Below are 21,271 nucleotides of genomic sequence, written 5' to 3'. Positions count from 1 at the left end.
ACTAAACTTCCTGAGGACCTATCATCCTTTCACTTTCTCCTCTCTAACTTCTTTTTTCTCTGTATCTGCTGCTAAAGCCTCTTTCTATCACCCTAATTTTCAAGCTTCTGCCTTTCACCCAAGGAAAATCTTAATCTTCCACCCCTCTTCCTCCCTCCTCTCTCTTCGCGGATGACTTTGTCAACCAATTTGAAGAAGGTTGGCGACATCCGCTCCTCATTCACTCAGCCTATTGAATCCTCTAGTCCCACTCACAGAGAACTACCCCACGCCTTAACCTTTGTCTCCCCTCTCTCCAAATAAAATCCTGCGACTAGTGAGGTCTGGCCACCCGACAACCTGCTGGCTCAATCCAATCCCTCCTTCCTTGTTCAGACCATTTCTGGAGACCTTCTCCCATTCCTCACTTCCCTCATTAATTTATCCCTGACCACTGGCTGCCTCTCCCCTGACTTCAAAATGGGCCGAGTTGCTCCCCTCCTCAAGAAACCAAGGAAAAAAAAAAAGAAAAAAAATTTTGTTCTTCCTCCCTGGGAAGTCTGCTCCAAGACCTCTCCATCACGGTTGACAACTTCACAGTGTTCTCCTCCCAGAGTGCGAAGAACCTTGGCGTGACTCTGGACAACATAATATTCTCCTCTGCAAGCATCAAAGCAGTGACTCGCTCCTGAAGGTTCATGGTCTACAACATCCGTAGGGTACAACCCTACCTCACGCAGGAAGCGGTGCAGGTCCTACTCCGTCAGTTGGCTGGACTCCCGCTTATGCCATCAAACCCCTGAAATGTATCCAGAACGCTGCATCCTACCTGGTGGTCAACCTTCCCAAATTCTCCCATGTCCCCCTGCTCCTCTGCACACTCCACTGGCTTCCAGTCAAAGCTCACATCCACTACAAGACCATGGTACTTGCCTATGGAACTGCCCCTCTCTACCTTCAGGCTCTGCTCAAACCCTACACCCCAAACAGAGTACTCCATTCTGCCACCTCTGATCTCTTGGCCCTCCCACCCCTACGGGAGGACAGCTCCCGCTCACCCCAGTACAAAGTTCTTGTCTGTGCTGGCACCCCAATGGCGGAGCCAGTTTCCCCTTGAAGCTAGGAGAACAGAGTCCCTGCCCATCTTCCAGAAACATCTGAAACCCTACCTATCTTAAGTAATCCAACCCCGCACAATAGCTATCTTAAGATGAATGCACTAACTGTAAGTCACTCTGGATAAGAGTGTCTGATAAATTACAAAAATGTATATGTGTGTGTGCATGCTGGATATACAGTTGAAGTCAGAAGTTTACATACACTTAGGTTGGAGTCATTAAAACTCGTTTTTCAACCACTCCACAAATTTCTTGTTTACAAACTATAGTTTTGGCAAGTCGGTTAGGACATCTACTGTGTTCATGACACAAGCATTTTTCCAACAGTTGTTTACAGACAGATTATTTAACTTATAATTCATTGTTTCACAATTTCAGTGGGTCATAGGTTTACATACACTAAGTTGACTATCCCTTTAAACAGGTTGGAAAATTCCAGAAAATTATGTCAGAAGCTTCTGATAGGCTAATTGACAGAATTTGAGTCAGTTGGAGGTGTACCTGTGGATGTATTTCAAGGCCTACCTTCAAACTCAGTGCCTCTTTGCTAGATTTTCATGGGAAAATCAAAGGAAATCAAGACCTCAGAAAATAAATTGTAGACCTCCACAAGTCTGTTCCATCCTTGGTAGCAATTTCCAAATGCCTGAAGGGACCACGTTCATCTCTACAAACAATAGTACGCAAGTATAAACACCATGGGACCATCTCCTACAGATGAACGAACGTTGGTCGAAAAGTGCAAATTAATCCCAGAACAACAGCAAAGGACCTTGTGAAGATGCTGGAGGAAACAGGTACAAAAGTATCTATATCCACAGTAAAACAAGTCCTATATCGACATATCCTGAACGTCCGCTCAGCAAGGAAGAAGCCACTGCTCCAAAACCGCCATAAAGAAGCCAGACTACAGTTTGCAACTGCACATGGGGACAAAGATCGTACTTTTTGGAGAAATGTCCTCTGGTCTGATGAAACAAAAATAGAACTGTTTGGCCAAAAAGACCATCGTTATGTTTGGAGGATAAAGGGGGAGGCTTGCAAGCTGAAGAACACCATCCCAACCGTGAAGCACGGGGGTGGCACCATCATGTTGTGGGGGTGGTTTGCTGCAGGAGGGACTGGTGCACTTCACAAAATAGATGGCATTGTGAGAAAGGAAAATTATGTGGATATATTGAAGCACCTGAAACATCTCAAGACATCAGTCAGGAAGTTAAAGCTTGGTTGCAAATTGTCTTCCAAATGGACAATGACCCCAAGCATACTTCCAAAGTTTTGGCAAAATGGTTTAAGGACAACAAAGTCAAGGTATTGGAGTGGCCATCACAAAGCCCTGACCTCAATCCTATAGAAATGTGTGGGCAGAACTGAAAAAGTGTTACACCAGCTCTGTCAAGAGGAATGGGCCAAAATTCACCCAACTTATTGTGGGAAGCTTGTGGTAGGCTACCCGAAACGTTTGACCCAAGTTAAACTATTTAAAGGCAACGCTACCAAATACTAATTGAGTGTTTGTAAACTTCTGACCCACTGGGAATGTGATGAAAGAAATAAAAGCTGAAATAAATCATTTTCTCTTCTATTATTCTGTCATGTCACATTCTTAAAATAAATTGGTGATCCTAAATGACCTAAAACATGGATATTTTACTTGGATTAAAAGGAATTGTGAAAAACTGAGTTTAAATGTATTTGGCTAAGGTGTATGTAAACTTCCGACTTCAACTGCATGTGCCTGTGTGGTTGGGGGGATGTGTGCAGGTGTGGATGAAAACTTTGATTCATCCATGTACTGTGGGTTATTATATGGACGGAATATAGTCCTTTCCCACCTCTTCCCATATCTCGTTCCTTCTCTCTCTCTTTAAACTGCGGGCAGATGAGAGAGTCAGTGAGAGCATTTAATCTTTCATGGTGCTGCAGTCTCGGGTCCTGTCCCGACCCACCCCTCCCACTCCCACAGAGTGAAAGAATAGCTTTTCTCTCTCTCCTCTCCTCTGTCATCCTGAATCATGGGAAGGGTGTGTGTGTGGAACTAATGTCTGTAAGCACGAGCAGCGCTGTGTGTCAGACAGAGAGATGGAAAAACTGTCTGTGGGAGGATGATACTACAGCACCTTAGTGTGGAGAGACTTCACACACATACACACACCATAGATCTTTCTCCTCACACACACTACAAGCTTTTCACTACAGTATACTAGTATGGGGAATTGTCACCTTGATATTCTGAGAATTCACCCTGATCTTTTTTAGCAAAGCAAAATATGTGCTGCTACTACCAATGAGGAAGGAATGCATCAGGGTTACATGTACATATTCCCACTCAGGAGTTCCACCGCAGGAGTTCCACCGCAGGAGTTCCACCATGAAACGAGATGTCAGAGCAGGTTTAACTAGTTAGAATGTCCAGTCGTTGTGCCTGCATGTGGTGCCAGTCCTGGATACACACACAGACACAAACTCATTTAGCACAAATGGAAACCCACACGCGCAAGCAGACAAACCCTTTAGCCCAGTTCCTCACTCATTCAAAGCCTCGTGACAGAGGGTCACTCCACTAACGCACACAGAGACACGTCGGCATGGGGGTTGCAGCAGGTGACAATGACGCTAGTGCCACCACTTCTCCCCTATTCCCCATTGGACTTGGCCAGACTACTCTGGCTAACCCCTTCTCTCTCGCACGCCCTCCCTCTCTCCTTCCCTCTCTCAGAGGAAAGAATGGTATGTGTGTGCCTGCCCCTCTCTCCCTCTACCCCTGGTGCTTTAGCACAACTAAGCCAAAGTTCAGCTGAAGGGCAAACTTTGACTTACAGTAGCTAGTCATGTGTCTTGGGTAGCTGGGCTGGCGGGTAGTGGAGGGTAGATGGTGGACGACAGTGGCAGACTTCACTCACTTGGCTCGGCTCTGGTTCCCCCCCCCCCATCTTATCTGATTCAATTCTCCCAAAGCTGCTGTTGACAGCTACAGGGGGTCAGGTTATGGGAACAGCACGTCCATTCTTCCCAGACGCCTTCTAATCACTGCAAGGCATTTCTCCTGTCGTGAGAGAGCGAGAGAGAGAGAGAGGGAGAGAGAGAGAGAGAGAGAGAGAGTGAGCAGGGAGGGAGATGGTTGGGGAGGAGGGACGGAGGGGGGAGATAGAGAGAAAGGAGTGACAGAAAAGTAGCAGAGAGGGAGCCTTCTCTTTTTAATATCCTTCACTTATTCAAGGATATAAAGGCGGCTTGGCTTTGGAGTGACTGTTTTCTATTTGCCCGTGTTGGTGAAGGGAAAACAATCAACCTCTGAGTGAATGGGCCTCTATCTCTCTCTCCCTATCTATCTCCCCTGCCTGGGTGTAAAACAAAACCCCAATCAATCAAAACAGAGAGCTGCAGGCCAAAACAGAGAGCCGAGGAGCCGACAGGAGGCACAACAAAGATCACGGCGAGACAACGCGAGACGGAGGCCCACGCGCCAGACAGCGGGAGGTGTGTCTGCTGAGACTCATGCACACACACAGAAGAGTGACACACGCACGTACTCATACTGACGTGCACATGCTACTGATGCATAAAACCACGCTGTTCAGTGGTATGTATACTGTACACAAACTCCTGCATGTTTGAAGGTGGTACCATAGAGAGACACTAAAACACACCTCTAATTGCACACTAATAATGCTTCCCCCTCCCCTTGTGTATTGATAGTGATACATAAACATGCCAACTAAAGTTAAATAAACACACATAATCACAGGCCAGATACAACATACGCATCTGCCTCCTCATCATCACCACCACAGACGCACATACTGGCACCCGGATGCTGCAAACCATCTTGACACAACCAACATACAGTAATATCTGTAAAAACAATATTTTTTTACAATTGTAATACTACAGTATTTTCTTTGCATCTACCCAGCCCATTCCCCTCCCCATATCTCAATTTGTGGCACGCATACAGTGCCTTCAGAAAGTATTCAAACCCCTTGACTTTTTCCACATTTTGTTATTTTACAGCCTGAATTTGAAATGGATTAAATGTAGTTTTTGTTGTCACTGGCATAGACACAATACCACATAATATCAAAGTGCAAGTATGTTTTTTTTTGTAATGTTTACAAATTAAAAGCTGAAATATCTTGAATCATAGAGTATTCAACCCCTTTGTTATGGCAAGCCTAAATAATTTCAGGAGTAAAAATGTGTATAACAAGTCACATAATAATAATAATAATGATTTTTGAATGACTACCTCATCTCTGGACCCCACACATACAATTATCTGTAAGGTCCCTCAGTCGAACACAGATTCATCCACAAAGACCTGGGAGGTTTTCCAATGCCTCGCAAAGAAGGGTACCTATTGGTGGATGAAAAAAATGATAAAGCAGACAGTGAATATCCCTTTGAGCATGGTGAAGTCACTACAAAGAAACAGGCATCCTTCCTAAATCAGTTGCCGGAGAGGAAGGAAACAGCTCAGGGATTTCACCATGAGGCCAATGGTGACTTTAAAACAGTTACAGAGTGTAATGGCTGTGATAGGAGAAAACTGAGGATTGATCAACAACAATACTAACCTAATTGACCGAGTGAAAATAAGGAAGCCTGTACAGAATAAAAAATATTCAGAAACATGCATTCTATTTGCAACCAGGCACTAAAGTAATACTGCAAAAAATGTGGCAAAGCAATTAACTTGTGTGTTAAGTTATGTTTAGGGCAAATCCAATACAACACATTGCGTATGGAGAGTTGCGTACATCTCTCCATATTTTCAAGCATAGTGGTAGCTGCACCATGTTGTGGATATTGCGTGTAATCATTAAGGATTGGGGGCTTTGCAGGATTAGAAGAAATGGAAGGGAGCTAAGTAAGCACAGGCAAAATCCTAGAGGAAAACCTGGTTCAGTCTGCTTTCCAGACACGAAAACTAAATAATATAAAACATAATTGAAATATAATAGAAATAAAAAATAAAATAGAAATGAAAAAACAACTATAATTACCTTGCAACTTATTCATGAGTGATTAAAGAAAAGCCGGGCGATGTGGCTTCTCTGTTCTCATTTGAAAGCATTGCGAGACAACAGCAAGTTAATTGAGATAAGAGGCCCTGTAAAGAAAGAGAGAGAGAGAGAGAGAGAGAGAGAGAGAGAGAGAGAGAGAGAGAGAGAGAGAGAGAGAGAGAGAGAGAGAGAGAGAGAGAGAGAGAGAGAGAGAGAGAGAGAGAGAGAGAGAGAGAGAGAGAGAGAGAGAGAGAGAGAGAGAGAGAGAGAGAGAGAGAGAGAGAGAGAGAGAGAGAGAGAGAGAGAGAGAGAGAGAGAGAGAGAGAGAGAGAGAGAGAGAGAGAGAGAGAGAGAGAGAGAGAGAGAGAGAGAGAGAGAGAGAGAGAGAGAGAGAGAGAGAGAGAGAGAGAGAGAGAGAGAGAGAGAGAGATGTAAAAAGACACAGATCACCATACAGTATCAAGACCCTTGATTGCACAGCGTGAAGTCATGAAATGGAGGGTTGCAGCAACTTTGACAACATTGACGATTACATCGGGGTATAGGATTACGCTACAAAGGATTGCGTTATGATTGACGGTTGCCACTGGAGATCAATATGACTGAAAATTATGAAACTATCACTAATGAACGCCAATATCTGTAAGAAAGCCGAGACAAAATCTGACTTTCTCCTCCCTAACAAGCCAGGCGTTACTTTGGCTGCCTATCTCACTGATTTAATCTCACTTCTATAAGTCTCATAATTGATTAGCTCGCCTAATAGCACACAGGCCTGTGTTTTTAGATATTAATCTCAAAGTTGACTGAATACATTATTAATAATATCTTAATATTGCATATAAAGCACTAATAACTGAGATACCAAGAGTAGAACTGAGGGAAATAAACAATATAAAATATGGTCTAATGTGGGCGGCTTGTTTGCTTGTGTGACCGCTCAGCCATCAATTATTCAAACGAACAAATGGCCTAGGGCCTCACCGTGTTTTGCCAATTACAAACAGGCAACATGGACCGTTTTTCGCCTCTGGATTCTCCCTCGCCACCTCACTCAGTATGACACCTTCAGGGCCTCAAACACAGGCATCGTGTCCACAGGTGGGGCTGCTGTGGTGTCGAAAACAACCAAATTAAATGACAGCCAAATGTCAGAGCTAGCTTGTCTGACCCATAGCATGTGCAGGCGTTGGATAACGTAACATTTCAGTAACAGGCATAGAGTTGTGAGTATTGTGTTCACTCAGTTATTTCTGTAGTGAAATGTCCCTCCTTCCCCCACGCCTACCCCGGAGAGCACCAACCTGCCACCTCACACACGTCATGTCAAAGATATTGTTGTTCGATCAGGATATTTTCAATACATCAGGGCTTGTATTTACATCGATGGCTGCTTTGTCTGACAAGGAAATTCCAATAGATCAAAACCATTGGCTCTCATATGCCGCAACAAACAGAGATGCCTAAAAAGTCCAGGTAGCAGATCATGAACTCTATCAGATGTCTATGTACTGTAGTCTATGTACTGTAGTATATTATATTGGGTTCGAACTTCAAAAATTCTTTGTCACTTTACAATTGTACAAGTTATGCTCCCTGAAAGTAAAAACCACGAAGACTGCCGGAAAGGCCCGAGCGCAAGATGGTAATGTTGATGACTCACACGGTGAGCCTAGCTTTGCCTACTGTACAAGCCGGTGCACACCAAGTTGTGTTTCACGTTTTAGTGTGGGCAACAGCTGTGAAGAGTTTTCTACACATTTTTACAACATATTGACAAAATTACAATCTTCATAGAATAAAAATCTAATTTAAACAATTACATGTGGGATAATGTATTTGAGTGAACATTCTCAAGCCAGCAGCAGATGAAACAGGAAGTGAATTCTCCCTCCCTCTCTTCCTGGTTTTAGCTAGCGGCTATCACTGCCTAGCAGGCTAGCTTCAGGATATTTACTAGCCATTACCTGTGACAAACTTGACTATATTATCGACATATGGCAGTACACCAACAAATTATAGCTCACTTATTTTGCCAGTTAGAAAGAGAAATGCAATCGCTAACTAGCTCCATACTACTAACCCACAAGTTATTATTATGATTATGTTATGACGGGTGAGCATGACATTTATTTCTTCACTGTGTGACAGTGACTGAGGGGCTTTGTGGGATTGTTTCTGAAGTTAGAACTGATTTGGAGAGAACCTCAAACCCAACTTTTAGAACAATATTACTGTATTATAAAAATGTATTTAAGAGTGTGTAATTTGGGAATGTTTTCTTGTGGTGCTCTAGGTTACTGGCATTGAGAAATAGCTACTACATGGCCTTTAAATAGAGTTAATATCCTATACTGTATCTTTTGCCCAATTATCCTGTCTTTGTCTCTAATGACATCGCCTCCCAGTTTACATCGGCCTGTCTTGCCCGGGGATGTCCTTGGGTGGGCTCGTGTGATAGGCCCATTGCATCGGTAATGTGTCGGCTGTGTGGACATGCAAATGACCAGGGGGCCGGATCAGTTTGCTAATTTGTGAAGGGACATTCTCATCATTTCAGACCCTGGGAATGAGAGGGAGATGGAGGGAGGGAGACTGGGGGGGGGTGAATGAGAGAGGGATAGAGGGAGAGAAAGAGAGGGATTCATCACTCATTCCGTGAGGTGTTGGAGTGTGTGAGCAGAGCTACTATGAATCACTTCACATTCGGATACATAACAGAGGGATGGGACTAAAACAGCTGGCCCTATGATCACTATTGATTTCCTGTGTGTGTGTGTGTGTGTGTGTGGGAGAGAGAAAGTGTGTGTCTGTGTTTGTTTATGCAGGTCATACGGTATATACTAGAGCAGTGGTAATGTCTGTGGGAGCCTCGTGCTCCAAGGAAAACGTATTTATGGAGTTCATACGGTACATACTAGAGCTGCTGTAACGTCTGTGCTCCAAGGCGAACTCAGTGTTTAGCCAATAGTCCCAGTCGGTATTAGATAGAAAGTCGTGGCCCCGCCCTCCTGTGGGGAAAATAACCTATGGTTACATAGGCTACCCCATTGGCTCAGCAAAAACATTTTTCAAGGCGCGAGTGAGTGCTACTGACCAGAACATTAAGCTAGCCAAGACCAAAAACACAGACTATACAGCTACAAGTAGTGAGGGGTTAAATGTTACATGTTTTACCTGTGCTAAAAGGTTTTCCACACATAACTACGTGTAGCCTACTTTGACACTGGGTCCCCACCGAATAGCTTGAAGTAACAGGGCTCTTCTCACAGGATCTATTTCCCTACGTGGGAGCATTACGAACCGTAGGTTGGGATTTTTGACAACACATTGAAAAACACAGCAGCTTTTTGGCATGTTTTGCTATTTCTGTATAAAAAAAATCTATAAAAAAGTTGGCTCTTTTGCACTGGAGATCAATGGGAAAGAATTTGTGGGCACGGTCGGGGGGAATTCCTTATTATTACGTGAATATCGGCTTGGACTACAACCCAGTCTTCTTTCATGGACTTTTACCAGGAGACAGACAGACACCCTCGCTTTACACATAAACATGACCACACAACTCAAATCATTGACACTTGGACTTCTAGTTAAACCCTTAGTTAGACCGTATTGTACAGTCCTTCATTCACTGGTACTAACTTAGAAAGCACATCATGACTTCATAGATCCTGATTTAACAATGGCTTTGTACCATTTGCCAGTTGTGTTGTATTTGTCCAGGTTAGCAGGCCACCAGTTAGTATTGTTAATCAACATTATTTTCCTTAGTCAATTCTCGTTTAGTAGAACAGGTCAGTAAAGTAAAGCCTTTGTCGGAGGCTCAACCTACTGCTTCCGGGTCAGGTCTGACTACTGACTCGAGTAGTGGGATAGGGGTGCGCAGGCTGGTGGAGATGCAGTGCAGGCTTTTGTTTCCTGCCAAGCAATAACACACAAGATGACTAAGTGGTAGAATCAAAGATGATTAGTTGTAGATTAGTTAGTAGAACCAGGTGTGTCACTGCTGGGCTGGAGCAAAAGCCTCCACCCACACCAGCCCACCCCTGTCCTAGACCAGAGGTTCCCAAACTTTTTCTCTCAGGCCCCCCTTCCATCATTGGGGAACACCCCGCACCCCTGTGCCCGCCACGTCTATATCTAAAGGGCACAAGCACTGTTCATGACACAAACTGTTCACACCCCTCTTGTTGCCGGAGAGAAACATTTGCGGGTTTAAAGCTAATCACCTGCAATTCTATACATATTGCCATGTCTCGTGTATTCATGTGATATTTGAGTGACTCAAACGTCGCAACAAAATCTACGGGCTAAAAAAAACTAGCAAAAAAATGTTAGCTGACATGGGCTAATTGATCTGTACAAGTTATAAATAGCTCTCTATTATGAAGAAAACGGATGATGCACGACCAAATTTCGAAATTGCACCTTGTACATTCCACTATTACAACATTCAAGGGTAAGGGGTCGACCCCCCCCCCCCGTGTTTAGTCTTTGTCACGTTCCATACATACTCTTGTCTTAATGATGGTGTTACTGCTTTTAAGTGAAGTGTGTGTTTTAAGGGAACACACAGATCAGGCAGACAACCCGGATGTTTTTTTTTGTAGAACCAGTGTAGGTTAAGCTGAGTGAACGAACGCGACACAGCTACGGCTGGAAATAAGATGGACCTCCTGCCTTCAGGGGACAGCTGATCTGTTGAACAGAATAGCAATGGGCTCTTGATAATGCCACTGCACCCAGGCCTACGGCACAGGCACATTAGTGGCTGCTATTGCACTGCCAAGTGGCACATTCTCTTCCCAGCCTCCTCAATGGCTTTCTATGGGCCCTTCCACTACAATGGCCGCTGTTGTCATGGGAGCATCTGACCAGGGGCGATCTCCAACGCAGTCCGAACGTTCCGAGTCACAGCGAGAGCCTTTGAACCGGCGACCTCCGAATTCAAGAGCTGTGAGTGGGCCGAGATAGCGACAACTAAAAAGCCAAAGACCAAGCCATTATTGTTAGCCGTCCGTTTTTTGATCACTTTTATGTTTTTTTTCCCCCTCAGTTCGTTTGTTTTTCTGCCTACGCGCCCAAACATTTCCAGATATTTCTCTGATAAAACGGCTCAATCTTGTGGCTTATCTCCCTCTTCCGATAAAGAGCTTCGACACACTTCAAGATGCTTCAATCTGATGGAGTACTTTTCTCACCCTCTCTTCTTTTTTTTCTTCAAACAAATCAATAGCCAGCCCATAGTTTAGCCTTTCATAGGAAAGATTACAGAGAAATAGCTATTAGGGGCTTAGCGCTATCAATTCTTATATCGCAAAGCCACTTAAGGGCCTTGGCACTCTTGGTTGGGATTCTGGACCTGGTGCGCCACTGCACTGCAGAGAGGCAATGTTATCAAGTCCAGAGATTCACCGTGCATCACACATCCGAGAGCATTGCTCCGAGCGCCCCTATAGAAGGAGACTTCCTTGAAACAACAATGCGGCTAGACAAGAAAAGGACAGAAAAACAACCAGCCCCAAAAAGCACTCCAATTGGCTTTTCACTGTTATTACAGCCCATCATCAAGACAATGGCCGCCTCTCTTGATACCTTCCCAGATTGAAGCTTCCTTCAAAATGGCCTCTTATGTCGGAGCATATGTGTGTGATTGGAGCGAGCAGCAGGATGCCTGGCTCGGGCACCCGAGGAATCAAAATAGCCAGTGTAATCAGTGAAATATAAAAAGCAAGCCACCGCCGCTGCTCCCTTTTTAAAGACACCACACTGTGGGGATGGAATTCAGGCAGGCAGCCCCATGACCCGAGCACCACATAGCTAATGCTAAGAGGCTAAGCGCTCACGTTGTCAAGGGTCACACCATTGGCTTTCAACTCGGCTGCTCAGCTATGCAGCTTTTCAGCACAGCACACATGACTGCTAGCGCTCGTAGCAGGGGTGGCAATAGAGGCACAGCGAGTCATTATGTGGAACACATGCATTGGCAAAGCTTGTTGCTATCCCTAGCACAATTATCTGCCCAGCGAAATGGCCACCTCAGCTTTCATTAGCTTGCAGAGTGATGAAAGGAAACCTGAATAGCATATATTGGGGGAATATTGGCATCAGTTCCTCCCTCTTTAAAGAGTTTTCTTTTGTCAACTATTTGGTAGACTTAAAACCGTAAGTTCATTAGGATGCTTGTTGTTGTTATTCTGAGGAACTATTTACCAAGGCTTATTTGTTCTGTATTTCAGGCACTGAAGCTTTGAATAGAATAGACTTCAAGTATTGGGATAGGTTTTCTGTCTCTCTCTCTCTCTCTCTCTCTCTCTCTCTCTCTCTCTCTCTCTCTCTCTCTCTCTCTCGTTTTAAAATGATGTTGAGTTAAATATTAGACCAAAACGATCACCAAGAAAAACAAATTGTGAGGGGTGAAATGAGGTTCCCTGAACCGCACGGTGGGCGGGATTACCATGCACTGTCAATCATTTACAGATTTACCCCAATGAACACTCTCCCAACATGGACGAAGTAGAGCCTCTATTGGTTTAAACAGATCAATAACTTGCCACGCGTGGTAATCCTACTGAAGGAAGGTTTCATACAAAAGGCAAGTGAAACGATCATCAAACGTAGCCCTGCATTTCTACCTCAATACCCGTGTGTTCCTCTTCCTTTGGCTGATATCTCATTCAATTACTGTATTCTCACATTCTTCACTCATGTTGATTGTCGTCAAAGTCTTTGGCACTCAGGTGGTGATTGGCTGTACTGATCACCTCATCCGCTGGCCCGTTGACTTGCTCACTTGCTCTCATGTGGGCAGGGGGACGATGACTTCCTGCTGACAGGGAGACCGCGTCGGCACTCGGATGGGGGTCATGGTTGTGTGGTCGACAAAACGAGGTCGTCACCCCATCCCCTCTCTCATAAACACATACGGTGACAGGTCATGCTGTTGCTGGGTAGGATTTCTATCTAGCTATGCACAGTATTCCCCTCACTATTTGATTTTTATTTCACCTTTATTTAACCAGGTAGGCTAGTTGAGAACAAGTTCTCATTTGCAACTGCGACCTGGCCAAGATAAAGCATAGCAGTGTGAATGACAACACAGAGTTACACATGGAGTAAACAATTAACAAGTCAATAACACAGTAGAAAAAAAGGGGAGTCTATATACAATGTGTGCAAAAGGCATGAGGAGGTAGGCGAATAATTACAATTTAGCAGATTAACACTGGAGTGATAAATGATCAGATGGTCATGTACAGGTAGAGATATAGGTGTGCAAAAGAGCAGAAAAGTAAATCAATAAAAACAGTGTGGGGATGAGGTAGGTGAAAATGGGTGGGCTATTTACCAATAGACTATGTACAGCTGCAGCGATCGGTTAGCTGCTCAGATAGCTGATGTTTGAAGTTGGTGAGGGAGATAAAAGTCTCCAACTTCAGCGATTTTTGCAATTCGTTCCAGTCACAGGCAGCAGAGTACTGGAATGAAAGGCGGCCAAATGAGGTGTTGGCTTTAGGGATGATCAGTGTGATACACCTGCTGGTGCACGTGCTACGGATGGGTGTTGCCATCGTGACCAGTGAAATGCGATAAGGCGGAGCTTTACCTAGCATGGACTTGTAGATGACCTGGAGCCAGTGGGTCTGGCGACGAATATGTAGCGAGGGCCAGCCGACTAGAGCATACAAGTCGCAGTGGTGGGTGGTATAAGGTGCTTTAGTGACAAAACGGATGGCACTGTGATAAACTGCATCCAGTTTGCTGAGTAGATGACATTGCCGAAGTCGAGGATCGGTAGGATAGTCAGTTTTACTAGGGTAAGCTTGGCGGCGTGACTATGCCCCTTTGAGAAAATAAGTGCAGATTATACTTCAGTTACTTTGTCTTACTTCCGAAGGCAGCCACAATATGGTACTCAGCAGGAACTCCATGGTCTCAGGTACAGAATACATTGACAGAGGAGCAATAATAAAGACCAGTATAGGCCTTGTTACTCTAAAATGAATAGGCTACTCAGACAGTAGCCACCAACTTGTGCCATCAGTGAGCTCTCTGGATAGCAATATTCCAGGTTTGCAATTTAAATCTCTCCGTTTTGATAGAGCTCTCATTATACAGTAGAGAATGGCAATATCAAGGAAGTCTATGGAAAATGATGCCCTAGAGCAATATACCACGCTAGCATCATGGCACTGGCACAAGATTGGTGTGTTTGGTGTAGGGGGAGAAGGGAAGAAAAAAGCCCAGTCTTTTCCCAACAGGTCTATAAATGAAATTAGATGTTTGAAAGACTTCAAAGGGGTGTCGAGGTGTTGTGATCCATGATATTGGGAGATTTAATGCTATCTCTGGGATGCTTAGGCTGCTGCATTCTGCAATCCTGGCTGAACTGACCCCTCGGGAGCAACCATGGCATGTGTGTGCGTGTGTGTGCTTGTGGTCTTACTGGACTATCATACACTCCACTGCCCAGTGGACAGTGAACCTGGCTATAGCTGCACATTTTCTTTCCCCTCCCACCCCCATCACCCACCCACCCATCCTCTCATCACACCCACCTCCCTCCCCCAAGAGACTACCCCGTTGAAGGAGCTTTTTGGATTTTGAAGCAGGCATCCAGCTGGCCGGCCCTCTCTTTCTCTCATTCCGCCCGCCTGCCCATCACTTTCTCTGGCTGGGGATAGACAGCAACACCCGTGCTGTGATAAGGACAGCTGGTCCGCGCTCTCTCAAGGCTCCAGAAGGTGAGAAATCTGCGATACCTTTCATAGCACATTAGCCTCATTTTGGTGGCAGAGAGAAAGGGGGAGGCGGAAAAGGAGGCCATTATTTTCATTAGGTTGAGGTGATCTCCCTCCTCTCCAAGTCTTCCAACCCAACCCCCCTTTTTTGGTTTCTTATTCCCATTGATGGAGGGGGCGTGCAAATATTTGTCACTGCGATATGTCAATTACAGTGATGGGGTTGTCCACTCGAGCCTTCCCTCTGTCAATAGATGACAGTAAATCTGTGGCCAAGTGATTAGGCTGTATTTCTACTTCTCTTATTCGGGGGAATGCACCCACAAACACTGCCATCGGTGTACGATACTGTGCATTTCTATGCAGTAGCGTGCAGTAGCATCTGTTCACTGTTGACGATCCATCTCTCCTTTAGAAGTCTCAATGTTTACCCCCATATCCCTACTTTATCTCTGGATTGATGTATTTCACATGATCCACGCAAACACAGAGAGTCAAAGCAGATGTTGTTCCATATACAATAGCAGGCAATCAAACTGTGTCCTTATCCCAACACCCACTGGCTCCAAGCAGCACCAACGGCTTTCAATGCAGAGCAAAACGCAGTCTAATACAGACACATTCAGCAGGGGGGAGGGGAACGATGAAGTCCATTGCAAATACAGATGACATATTTCTCTCAGCGTTTAGTTGCTTGTTCCGTCCAGCAAGATGTCACAGAGACAGCAGTCGGAGACAGCTAAATGGGGAAACCGAGGGCTATAGCAAGGTCTGCTGATGTGAAGAATGAAAAAAAAACAGATCAACTTGGGCGAGGAAAACGACAACTTTCTTATCTGACGGCAAGACTTTTTAAAACGTTGTCGACAAGGAGACCGGTCAATGGCTCGCCGTTTGAGTGAATCACTGTGAGTTTCTCCCGTCAATATCGTGTCAAAGCTCATTTGATTATCCTCCTGACGCCGGTAGCATCACAGCTAATCCCTTCACCATGTCTCCGCCGGCGCCGGGCCCTTGGCATTCCAACGACGGTTGTCAGTATGCGCAGGACGTCTCGGATCAGTGTTGATTGAATCATTTTCCAAACGGGAAATGATAATTACAAGAACTGGTGGCTTTGCACATTACACAAGTGCTGCTTCATGACTTCGGAGCCAAACGGGTGGTGCCATTATTTAAGCAGGCTGGCCAGCTCTTAATCTATTTCCAGGATTTCCGAGGCTTCAGCAATCCAGGGATTAGACGTTTTTGCACAGATTTAGCCCCCCAAACCCTTCACGCGCGCACACACACACACACACACACACACACACACACACACACACACACACACACACACACACACACACACACACACACACACACACACACACACACACACACACACACACACACACACACACACACACACACACACACACACACACACACACTGTACCACTATAACACACTACTAACAGTATGGGACTGGTGCAAGCACAGAGATGCACATATACACATACGAACACACTCAGAGGTTACACTATGTGGCAAACACAACTTTGTGTGTCAGAGGCATGTGCCTTTTGCTAACTGTTTTTCGGGGTTTTAAAATGGTTGGTTTAGTCTCTAGACGCACATGCATATTGTTAAATGCTGTATATAGTGTGTTTTTGGTAAACAACAACGGGATTAACCAAACAGTTCAGTCCAGACTTGGAGACTCCCCACAGGCTTTCTCGCCTTCTCACACACCCTCTCACACACACACCCCGTGTCCGTGAGGCCGTGTCCATGTTCCTTGAAAACCCACTGTTGAGCTCCACCAGTTTTCTGGCTCGGATAACGAGATGTTTCGATCCATAGTTCTTCCTTGCTAACTGGAAGAAAATGCAAGTCCAATTGTAAAAGATCAACAATTAGTGCAAAAGGAGATATCATAGCGTGGCCAAGATTCCCAATGTTATCAGACCATGACAATCCAAGATGCTTTGGTGTTATTTCTAGACAGGGTAAAAAAAATGTTTTAAATAAAAATATTTAACCTTTATTTAACCAGGTAAGCTTGTTGAGAACAAGCTCTCATTTACAACTGCGACCTGGCCAAGATAAAGCAAAGCGGTGCGACAGAAACAACAGCACAGAGTTAGACATGGAATAAACAAGCGTACAGTCAATAACACAATAGGAAAAAAAGAAAGTCTATATACAGTGTGTATATGGATAAAATCCCATATAGTTGATCACCAAACACTGCACCAATACCCACAATCACCTTGTTTAAGATATTAGATGTTGAGACATCCCCTTAATGGTATTTTTCGAAGCAGGATTTCAGGGGGATGATGTAGGTGTCAATACGCGGTCTATTACACAGGAATATATGGGGGTTTATGAGCCAACAGCTGCCATGACTAGGGGCAGTGCTAGGGGTCAGGGGTCAGGGAATGTGACATATCCATGAGGGTGACAACAGGCCTTAAGGCTGTATGCCATAAAGAGGACAGAAGAGGAAGGCTGAATACGCTTTGTACTAGAGGTTGACAATGGAACAGGACTCCTGTGTGTCTTGCAGGTCCCGCGGGATTCTTGCAGGAATGGGAGGGAAATTCGAGAGTCAAGTTCACGACAGGATGGGACAAGAATAAAATGTCCACATTTCTTTGTGTGTTATAAGCAGTTTCAGAAGGACACATTGTTTTTAATGTTTTTTTTCGCCCTGCCCCTCCTCCCAACAGAAATACATGTTCTTCAGTATTCATTTACTATTCAAAAAAAAGCTGGGCAGGCAACGAAAGGTAGCTAGCTAATGTGAGAATGCAGCCCAAAATGGGGTCGTTGCTATAGAAACTCAACGCAGCAGAGTGCATGAAGCGGGGACAGACAGACGAGCGGCTGACGGAAGAAGTTATTTCAGATTTCTGCGCTTTAAAATGAACAAGGGACCGGAGTTATTTTTATCAGGGCAGGACAGGAAAGTTGTCGGGGTTGTAGAACTTTTGCAGTATCGGGACAGTACAGGAAAATAATTGCCAGGACAAGACAGGACAACCTCTGCTTTGTACTATCTGTAATTACCTGCTCTGGCCCTACCGCCACCCCAAACCATCACCTTGAGCGCTACAGATCTGCTATCTTAATATGACCCTGTTTCTCACAACCGGAAAATAATCCTGCAGAAACAGGAAATGGGAATTATTATGTGAATTATAATTAATCAACATTTTTGTAGGGGTTGATACTTTTTTCGTTCGGGGCAAATCAAGTCTGACATTTTAAAGTTGAAATTACAATCTTTAGAAGCCTTTTTTAAACCTTAAATACACTACCATTAGAAAACATTAAGAACACCTGCTCTTTCCATCACATAGACTGACCAGGTGAATCCAGGTGAAAGCTATGATCCCCTATCGATGTCACTTGTTAAATACACTTCAATCAGTGGATTTTTAAGCCTTGAGACAATTGAAACATGGCTGGGGGGGGGGCAGCATGTAAATGCACTCATTTACACTCGGTTGCCCTCAATCTCTCTCTCTTTCATTCTCTTTTTCGCTCTCACTCTCCTTCTCATCACACACACACACACATATATATATATATATATATATATATATATATATATATATATATACACACACACACACACACACACACACACACACACACACACACACACACACACACACACACACACACACACACACACACACACACACACACACACACACACACACACACACGCGCACATGCACACGTACACGTTGGTGGTACATTTAAGTGCCAGGTGGATCAGATTTCCAGTCGGGCAGCTTTCTGGGCAGTCCTCACCTCTGGGGGTTCACACAACACTGTCAACAAGGTCAGGGTGTCCAAAACATAATTACACCTTGCCAGGGGGACAGGGACAGGACTGCCATAACCTTCCCTCTCCAAGCTAATCATGGAACAGCTCATGCTTGTGGCTGTCCCCTCTCTGAGAGATATCCTCTCAGCCGGCCGCAGAGACACCGAAGGCCTTGGAGGGGTCATCAACATCAGAGCCAGACGCATGAAAAGGACTCTCTTCTGTTGGCTCTGGAGGGTGGACGGTGGAGTGTTCGATGTCACATTTGCGCCCGTATAGGAATCATCACTCAGGGATGTGGAGATTCAAAATGGAAGGGGACATAATTGTGTTGCACTGAACAGAGATAAAGTAGCTAGGATGTTGAATTCAAAAGAGTCTGTCCCTCGAATCAAGTCGAAACCACAATGCTCCGTTTTTTTCTCAATAAAACAATTGAATAAAACAAGCATTTACATGGGGCAGTGTTGAGGGATTCAATACTTATCACACACTGATATTGTGTATACTTGAATTAAACCTCCAGGGAAGCAAATTTAATGCAAACCGATAATACAGTGAAAATCCTTGTCGAATCAAACCTCTGTATCCGGCAAGCTCAAATGGGAGGCGATCTCTATCTGAACATGTAATGACTTGCCTGATGGGATCCTCAGAGTGGAATAATGTGCTCCGACAAAGAGTCCCCCAGCAACACTCCTATTTCCCATGTCTCCAGACCTACCTGGTGGTGAACAGGGAAAGTTTGAGTTTGACCGTGATCTGTTCGGGCTGGGGCACGTGCCCGAGAAAAAGTGAAGAAGCGCCAAAGGCGTGGTTATCAGGGCATTAAACCAAGATTTAGATAAGCTTATGCGATTAAAAGGGGAAGAAAGACGGCATCAATTAACAAATCCCTTCCGGCTTCTTTTGCCAATATTTGTTTAAGTATGTTGTGTTTGGGAGGTAAGCCGCTTGGTACCATTTGCAAATATTTGCACTTTCGTCATTGTAATTTCTCATTGAGGAATATTGCATGTTCTATCACTAAGGGTGGCATGTGTTTACATGTATTAAATATTTGAAGTCATTTGAATTTTACAGTTGAAGTCAGAAGTTTACATACTCTTAGGTTGGAGTCATTAAAACTTGTATTTCAACCACTCCAAAAAAATCTCGTTAACAAACTAGAGTTTTGGCAAGTCGATCAGGACATTGTGCAAGTAATTTTTTCAACAATTATTTCACTTATAATTCACTGTATCACAATTCCAGTGGGTTACATACACTAAATTGACCATGCCTCTAAACAGTTTGGAAAATTCCAGAACATGATGTCATGGCTTTAGAAGCTTCTGATAGGCTAATTGACATCATTTGAGTCAATTGGAGGTGTACCTGTGGATGTATTTCAAGGCCTACCTTCAAACTCAGTGCCTCTTTGCTTGACATCATGGGACAATCTAATGAAAATAGCCAAGACCTCAGAAAAAAAATTATAGACCTCCACAAGCCTGGTTCATCCTTGGGAGCCATTTCCAAACACCTGAAGGTACCACGTTCATCTGTACAAACCATAGTAAGCAAGTATAAACACCATGGGACCATGCAGCCGTCATACTGCTCAGGAAGGAGTCGTGTTCTGTCTCCTAGAGATGAACGAACTTTGGTGCGAAAAGTGCAAATCAATCCCAGAACAACAGCAAAGGACCCTGTGAAGATGCTGGAGGAAACAGGTACAAAAGTATCTATATCCACAGTAAAACGAGTCCTACATTGACATAACCTCAAAGGCCACTCAGCAAGGAAGAAGCCACTGCTCCAAAACTGGCATAAAAAAGTCAGACTACTGTTTGCAACTGCACATGGGGACAAAGATCGTACTTTTAGGAGAAATGTCCACTGGTCTGATGAAACAAAAATAGAACTGCTTGGCCATAATGACCATCATTATGTTTGGAGGAAAAAGGGGGAGGCTCGCAAGCTGAAGAACACCATCGCAACCGTGAAGCGCGGGGGTGACAGCATCATGTTGTGGGGGTCCTTTGCTGCAGGAGGGACTGGTGCACTTCACAAAATAGATGGCATCATGAGGGGGGAAAATTATGTGGATATATTGAAGACAATATATAGTAGACAAACGACACGGGCTTTCCCGCTTTGCCTCTTTAGAAAGTTGAGGGAAAATACGAACCACGGATACATTTTGTTTATGTCTTAGGCATGTAATGTTCCAATAAGTTCAATATATTTAGTTGATTTCCTACTAAGTTCCAATAAAAAAATATAATATTATTGAATTCTGTTTTAATGTCTGGATTTCACGATTCCGTTTACGTTCTCCACATTGTGGATTTTATAGGATAATAGTGTTTCTCCAAGCACAATGAATTGTCTGATTAGTGATACCACAAATCATTCTAAAGCTTTAAATTGCTTTCAGAAACCACAAAGACAGTTATTTCATGCTAATATTCTTTAGAAGGTGAGCTAATGTGAACGAGCTAGCCATCCTCTATCACCTCAATATGACCCGTGCTGAAATGTCACCCAAGGCCACCCCGAGCTATCAGTCTGAAATGAGTTTACAACACTTTTGTGTACAGTGCGTCGGTATCT

The 21,271-nt window shown here is 44.3% G+C and overlaps 1 long non-coding RNA gene across 2 annotated transcripts in view; it reads right to left on the bottom strand.

Annotated features, from left to right (window-relative positions):
- Positions 1-6,121: 6,121 nt before the first annotated feature.
- Positions 6,122-21,271, bottom strand: part of LOC124008107 — a 63,987-nt gene continuing 48,837 nt past the window's right edge. For both annotated transcript variants that reach the window (XR_006834054.1, XR_006834055.1), the window contains exon 3: positions 6,122-6,210. This is a non-coding gene — a long non-coding RNA (uncharacterized LOC124008107). The remainder of the gene's footprint in view (positions 6,211-21,271) is intronic.

The sequence above is a fragment of the Oncorhynchus gorbuscha genome, linkage group LG21 (assembly GCF_021184085.1).
Source record: "Oncorhynchus gorbuscha isolate QuinsamMale2020 ecotype Even-year linkage group LG21, OgorEven_v1.0, whole genome shotgun sequence".
Classification (NCBI taxonomy): Eukaryota; Metazoa; Chordata; class Actinopteri; order Salmoniformes; family Salmonidae; genus Oncorhynchus; species Oncorhynchus gorbuscha.
Note: the sequence above shows the minus strand (reverse complement) of the source record. Positions and strands in the feature narration are given on the sequence as shown.